Below are 7,533 nucleotides of genomic sequence, written 5' to 3' on the forward strand. Positions count from 1 at the left end.
CAGCGCCCGCCGGCTCCGGGGTGGCCGTGGCCCAGCCTGGCCTGGCCCAAGCAGGGCCTGGCCTGGGCCCGCTGGCCCCCCACAGGGCCCGCAGCCACCTGTCCCAGCACCGGAAACAAGAGCGAGCAAGTCTGCCTCAAGGTTTCTATTCTTAAGTGTGCATCACAGAGGCGGTCACAACTTGAAGTGGCTTAAAGAATTGTCCATATTCAAACTGGCCGCTGATAGGTTCGATCAGGTCATGGGGGGAAGCTGTAAGAACCCCTTTGCAAGAACATCCCTTCTGGGACTATGCTTTGCTAACCCATGACACTATAAAAAAGAGCAGATTGTTTATTTCTTCTCTGTATTCGCCACTTTCCCATTACCTTTTCTTCTGCAGCAAGTGCTGATTCCTGATGAATTTGTGATCCACTAAAACTCAGTGCCTCTCACTGTCCTGCTGTGTAGGGACTGACTCTCCATGTTTATCTCTGGGTTTGATTTTCCTACATGAGGGCGCATGTATTTTTTTTCATTGCATCTACTTTTTCTTCCTGTTTTTCTCAGGTAATTCTTAATTCCAGCTCTGGCCTCCTAGCCTATTTCCTTCTTCTTCCACATCAGTATCAAATGTAAGTTCATTAGGCATTCTCTGTATTCCCTTCATTCAAGTTATGAATAAAGAACTGAGCAGCTCAGACAGCAAGGCAGGTCCCAGAGAAACCAGGTTCCTTTTCTTTTGCTCTCCACTGTGACAGTGGCCCTTTGATAACCAGTCCATCGTGGAGTGTGCTCTTCCAAGTTTGGTATCTCCTTAGCAATGACTTAATCTATTTTCCATGTATTGTATAGGCAGTTCATGAAAATGCAACAGGAGAAGGTTTCAGAACCCTGCCTGAAGATACATGGTATTTACAGCTTCTAATCTTTCCAGAAGCCATAAAAGCTTATTTTCTGTTAGTCTGACAATATTTATGCTTGAAAAATCATGTGGGCTGTTACTCATCTCTGTTATATTCTGCATGCTCCCTGTTTGATTGCAAATTGATAGGATTTATTTGCCCTCAGCAGACACCATTTGGAACTGACAAGCAAACAGGGCAGCTGCTCTGCTGGCATTGCTGCCAAGAGGTTCAGAAGGGCAGGGTCAGGGGCTGGCTTCTGCACAGTCAGAAAGGTACCAACCCAGTTCAAACCAGTATTACCCAGAACAGCGTGTGCAACACTCCTTTACAAAATACTCAGGTTGGGTTTGTGCGTATCACCCCACTCTTGCAGTACAAAGCCTGTGCTTTTGGACCTCCTCTCCCTTATTCCTCTTGGAGGAAGATGCAGGCCTCATGTCTTAACAGTGCAGGAGGGCAGAAAGGAAAAGAAACTCCAGTATTAACCCCATTTTCACTTCCAGAAATACAGAACAGACAGATACATATATAAGCTGTGTTCACACTGCCTGAAACTTCACTGTTCCATTCCTGGGTCCATAGAATCCAGATATTTTTCCGAGTCTTAAATTCCTTTACTTACAAAAGGTATTTCTACCTACAAAATGCTATTTATTACATTAAGTTTATGGTTTTTTATGTCATGCCTTTTAATGTTTTTTTTCACACTGCCCTTTTCTCATCTGGCTACACTTTCATTTGTATTACATTTATTTTGTTAAGAAATAGACCTGCTTCAGCCATTGCACCTGTAAATGTTGAGTGGGGGCTTGGCCTTCAGTTTTGCCACCATTAAGAGTTCTCTTCTCCTGATTTCCAAACCTGTAAACCCAGACAGGGACAGAAGATGTGTGAAACTAAAATCCTCCTTGCTCTTGTGTGTACAGCTATAACGAACTGGCAGAGGTCAGCTCTGGGATTCACCTGTACAATCTCCAATTACCTTTTCCCCACATGGATTTCCTGAGAAGCTCTGCTGCCTCCTGTTTGTGTAGGTGTAACTGATAGGGATGTGCAGCCTGGTGTAATAAAATGGATTTTTGTTTATAGCCATGATTCTAAAAAGCGTAATTTTTCATCCTTGAACACCAAGCCCTTCACAGATTTAATCTAAAACTATGTACATTCAGCTGGGAGGGGCAGGCAAAGTGATCTGCAGGAAAAAGATTCACTCAGTTAAGTTTAGAGCATTTGTAATGAGTGAGGTGTGAATCCTGCTTCCTTATCCCCGCTCCCAGGACTGCACACAATCACTGGGTTAATAAAAGAAAAAGCAAACTTCAGAAACAGCTCGTGGAATAGAGATCAGAATGTGTGACTGGAATCCAGATTTCCTACCATGCCAGTACTCAAGTGTTTTGCAGGGCAGCAGTGGGAGGCAGAAGAAAGGAGAAACACACAGTGTGTTTGGGGAAGAACTGCAGGAGGTACAAATGGTACCTCAGAATGTGGTGACAACTGAATTAACTAACTACAACAGTGTCTATAAAAGGTAATTATTATTTATAGGAGTATCTTTCTGTGAGTAAGGTAATGGCTGTGCCTTCTACAACTGCACAGCATTGTAAGTAATGCACTTTCCTCAGGACATGTTACTTCATGTGCCTTGAAGTAACACTTTTGTCTCTTGGATGGGAGCTGTGACCTTCTTCACCTCAGGAAACATCCTGGTCCACTCCTACCACCACGGAGCCCTGCCTTGCCAGCAGTTGGCCTCCTCCGGCCCTAACAGTGCTCCAGACTGGGGCTGCTCAGGTGGACACTGGCCTGGGTTTGGCTGGGATTGCCAGACCTGATCCTTTGCTGAGCTCAGGTTGGAGTAGCAGAGAGATGCACTGCTGGGTTTGGAGTTGTTCCTCTTCTGCAGTGCCCCTGGAAAACCTGCAGTTACAGTGGGAGCTGTCAGGACCTACAAACTAGGCATAATGGCATAGAATGGTCAGAGCCCGGAGCTCAGGACTGGAGAGTGGCTGTGGCCACTGGGGTTGTGTCTTGGAGCTGCCGGTGAAGCTTTCAGCTCCTGCCATGGAGCACTGTGAAATGTGGCTGTGTGTTGGGGGTGTGAGGTGGGAGTTTTGCAGCCACTGCTCAGTGCAGCCCCTCTGGCTGTTTCTGCAGCCCCTCTGGCTGTTTCTGCTGCACACCAGGTACAGAGCATCTGCTAAGGGGAGCACAGCATGTAGGGGGAAGCCACCGGCTTTGCTTGCAGACAGAAGACTTTCTCTTCCTGGAAAAGGTGATGGCAAAGACTTTCTGGACTTGAAGTAGAAGTTTCCATTACTGTAAGAATCATGAGTATCACTGCTTTTCAGAGTGAACTTCCAGTGTGAAACAGAAGGTAATGCCCCATGGCCATGTCTGCTAATTGCTGTGGTTAAGTTTAGGCAGACAGGGATGGAGTTGCTCTTCGGTTTGTCCTGGCTTGGAGCAAGAATTAGATTTGAGAGGCTTCGGGCTCTCTTTCACAATTACCCCAAACCCTTGTGTTGTACTAATTAACACAGTCCAACTTCTTTCCTCCTATGATTGACCTTTCAAGAAACATTGAGGTGAAGTTTTGGGTTTTTTTCTCCTGTACCTTTGTGGAGATACTCCAAACTGCTTTCTTTGTACATAATCCATTTTCTGCCTTGTTACACTTACCTGGATGTCTCTCTCTATATTATTTATGGCCTATTTCCAGTTTTGTTGTTGGATAGAGCAGGTGATTTGAGCTCTAGTAACAATCCATCATTACCTTTGGGAGATACAATTGCTTGTAAATACAGTACTTTGTCTCTCCTTTGTTTTTCATAGCCTTCAATGTGTTCTCAGCTTGCTCAGCCTGTAAGGCTTTATGCTTGGAAATAGTGAGGTATGAGGAAAACAGATGTATTAGATCTTCCATGGAATGAATCCACGGTCTACTGTTGTAGGTTATGAACTCTGTGAAGTCACTGGGGAAGAACTTCAGTAACTGACTGTGTGAGCTGAAGTTTGGCCTTAAATGTTAGAGACTGGAAGCAGGGAAAAAATAGTAAGATTAAAGCTGACTTGAAAAAAATGTTTTTAAAAAACTCCATGGTTTCCATAGCAGAAAAATTAGAATTTCTTTAGGGGAGAAGGTGGAAAACTCCACAATGAAGAAATTTTGTGATGTTATTGACCAGCAGATGGTACTTGGCAGAAAAGTTTTTTTATATTTGTTTCTTTAACAGCTGTAGGTGCATGAGCTATTGCATGCAGGTCTGCACTATCCACCATAATTTGGGATGCTTCAGCATGTGGTGGAGGAGGATCAGGGACTCAGTCTGTAGGAAGAAAGGGATGCTATTACAATGATACAAAGAGAGACCTAAGTGAAGTATCTGGAAAAGCATTCCAGAGAGTGAGATGGATAGCTCAGGGAAACAGCCTTCAAGCAAAGTGTTTTCTCATACTTCAAACTTGCCAGAAAAAAATGCAAGTGCATATAAAACTGGTAGGGAGCTGCACAGTGGCTGGGGAAAACAACCTAGATGATTTAATAGACTTCTTGTGTCTCTAACATCTGGATTCAGGGAGTTAATCTGAGTTAGTGGCATTCTGAATCTGCTGATTTGGTGCTAAATCAGGAAAAGTGGGAATTCACGAAGTGCACAGCTGCACTGCTAGCATTAGAAGGCAACGTGCATTGAAACTGGTAGTAATTCACCAAAACCCATGAAACTTCATTGTTAGATTTCCAACAATAAAATCATTGGACTGAAGAGCCCTCAGCAGAGGATGGAAATGATCCCACCCTCAGAACAGATGCCTGTCTGGTCTTGTCCACTGGCAGTGGTGGCACAGCCACATGGCTGCTCTGCACCTCCCTGAGACTGCTCTTCCAGAAGGTGGGCTTGGAACCACCTCCCCAGCAACCACATCATCTCCGTGTGTCCCACAGCCTCTCCTGCTCACAATTCCTCCTTTGTCCCACTCCAAACCTCCAGACTGTTGTGCGAGTAAACCCTTCTGTCTCTCCGTATGTTTGACATGTAATCATCCTTTTTGCACAGCCTTCCGTTGTGTCTAAGCTTTCTTCATGGAAACCCCCACAGACCCTGCAGCTGCAGTCTTACCAAAATAGGGAAAGTCGCAGCAAAGCTTTGTTTAGGATATTACCTGTGTGTGAACCTCGGTGTGGTATCTGCTGTTTTCTCAGCAGCTCTGCCTCAGGGACTCCTGTTCACACTGACCCACTGAAATAACCCCTCTGGCTTTGTACAGAAATACTATAGAGACGCTCTCTTCCTAAGCAGTAGATTACTTACATCCAAATTTACTGTTTGCAGTTGAACTAGCATCCTGTTTCAGTTTTTTTGGTTTTTCTCTCTGTTTCTTCCCTTTGGCTGGTGATTCAGCATATCTGGTGTACTTTCCCAAGTATTCTTTCCAAAGTACTCAGAATTTCCCAACATCATAAACTGGGACTAGTGGCTTATGATGCCATACCCCAAGGCAGCTAAGCCTGTGCTTTGTGAGAGGCTTTGGATTTTACATGAAGGTAAAAAAAGCAGCACAGGTAGTTCTTGGTTGTGTTTGTACCTACACCATGATGTGCTGGGGTTTCAGCACTTTTTAATACAAAGCCGCAGCATTCCTAACTATTTAACATTTACTTCAAGACTGAGCTGTGGCTGGCTGCTCAGAAGCATCACACTCCATGTTTCTTAGGGACTGTAGTGGAGAACTTGAACCATTGGTGCAGTAGATGCCAAGTGGAGCAGAAGACTCCAGAACAGTCATTGCTGAGTGTCCCTCTAGCGGTTCTCATGGTGGCTGTGTTTGTGGTGAAAAGTAATACTTCATTTTCATCTTTCTGAAGTAATTTTTTTGGGGTGGAATTGCTTCATTCTCATTAGATCTCTGATGGTACAAGAAAATGGCTAGTTTAATTAACTAACTTACCCTCAAAATACTAAGCTAGCTTCAAATGTCAGCAAAGCTGCTGATGATACAAGAGTTACCTTAGCAGAAATGGCTTGAACTGTTCCTGCCATCTCTCCTTTCCTGGCCATTTTAATGCTGGGTTGTGTTCCCCTTTGGTATTGCTTGGCTGGTGCCTGGGTTGGACCTTCCCAGGAAGGTACTGGGCTGCTGGCAGTTTGTGGAGCCCCTAAAGGATGTGCTGTGGATGCCTGACAAGCCTCTGGCCTTTGAGCTGCTGCAGTGCAAATAGCAATGAACCAGTGGCCTGGAATGGTGGGAAGAGTCAGTATGCACTCGTAAGAATTGGGTTGTACAACTAAGGATTCAAAGGGGAAAGACCAGGAAAGGCAAATGAAGGGTATGAGTGAGGGTTCGAGTACTGATTCCTAGCTACAGGGGATTGCGTTTGCAAGTTCATTCCCCACATACACTGTTACTTTTATACAGTGATCAATCTGCCAAGGAGGTTTGACATAACAAAAAGGTGCCTTTCTGTAGAAAAATCATGTGTAAAATATCTGATTCTAGGTTGTTCCAAATGTGGGCTTCCAGACTTGAGAACTAGGAACTATAATTATTAAAGTATGCTTTCCCCCAAGGAGTTCTTTGCTAAGCAGTGTGATTAATCAAGAAGAGATTAAACATTATCTGCCATGTTGTGTTGTCATCACTATCATTTCCTGACTGCACTGTTTGTACAGGTCCATACTATAATATTTTTAGGCTAAATGAGTTTTTTACTGGAATGTTCTTCATACATGAAACCATACTGACTTTGAGGAAAAGGGTCTTCTCATTTGAAAAATGAGTCACATTAATTTTTTTCATGTTGTCTACTTCCTTTGTCTAGTGCAGAACTTGGAAATTGATTTGGGGCCTTCAGGAATTAAATGCATAATAAAACTAAAAGTATTCGTGTCAAAGAAGTTGGAAGGCAAAGCTGAGTTCAGGAGCATTGCTCACTTTATACATACATGAAGTACAATTAAATGTCAATTTTAGTTTTGCTGAAGTGTTTCAGCACTAAGGAGGCTGAGGCTCAAGCAAATGTGAAAAAAATGGCTGTCATATTTCCTGCCTTAAATATTCACATTTTACTTCTTAGTTCCTAGAAACGTTCTCCTGTAATTACAGCAGCTTTTTGGGCTTGGGAGGGGAGCATACAGAGTAAGAGGCTGACTTTTTGGCAGACTGTTCACAGGAACTTGACTGTTTTCCTAGATTGAAATTCTGAAATTGTTTGGGAAGTATTTTTCAGATATGGCATATCTGTGTTCTGAGTGGCGTGTGCAAGTTGATTTGCAGCCCTGTTCATACATCTCATACAATGATGTTCATACATCACTGGTGCTTGGGTATACCAACTGAATTTTAAAAAACCCCAACCAAACCAACCCCACTATTTTTCTGAGCAGCTATCCATAATGACACCACACTGAGCTGAACTTCCTTTGAACATATTACTAGAAAATTCATGGAAGGGAAAGGAACTTCATATAACCCTGGGAAAAGCAAACTGCTTGAGAAACTTCTTAAAATCAGGATTTGGCATGGGTTGTGCTTTCAGTATGGAGAAACTGTGGGACATCTTTCTGGTACTTCTGCATCATCCCATTGATGCCAAACAATACAAATTTGTGGGACATGCAAAATGGTTGGGGGGGGGGGGGGGGGG

At 43.7% G+C, this 7,533-nt stretch overlaps 1 protein-coding gene across 4 annotated transcripts in view; it reads left to right on the top strand.

The window, feature by feature from the left end:
• CTNNA3 (catenin alpha 3) overlaps nucleotides 1-7,533 on the top strand; it is a 431,590-nt gene that overhangs the window by 400,782 nt on the left and 23,275 nt on the right. The gene's annotated exons all lie outside the window — the stretch shown is intronic.

This window comes from Corvus brachyrhynchos, unplaced genomic scaffold (assembly GCF_000691975.1).
Source record: "Corvus brachyrhynchos isolate BGI_N302 unplaced genomic scaffold, ASM69197v1 scaffold279, whole genome shotgun sequence".
NCBI lineage: Eukaryota > Metazoa > Chordata > Aves > Passeriformes > Corvidae > Corvus > Corvus brachyrhynchos.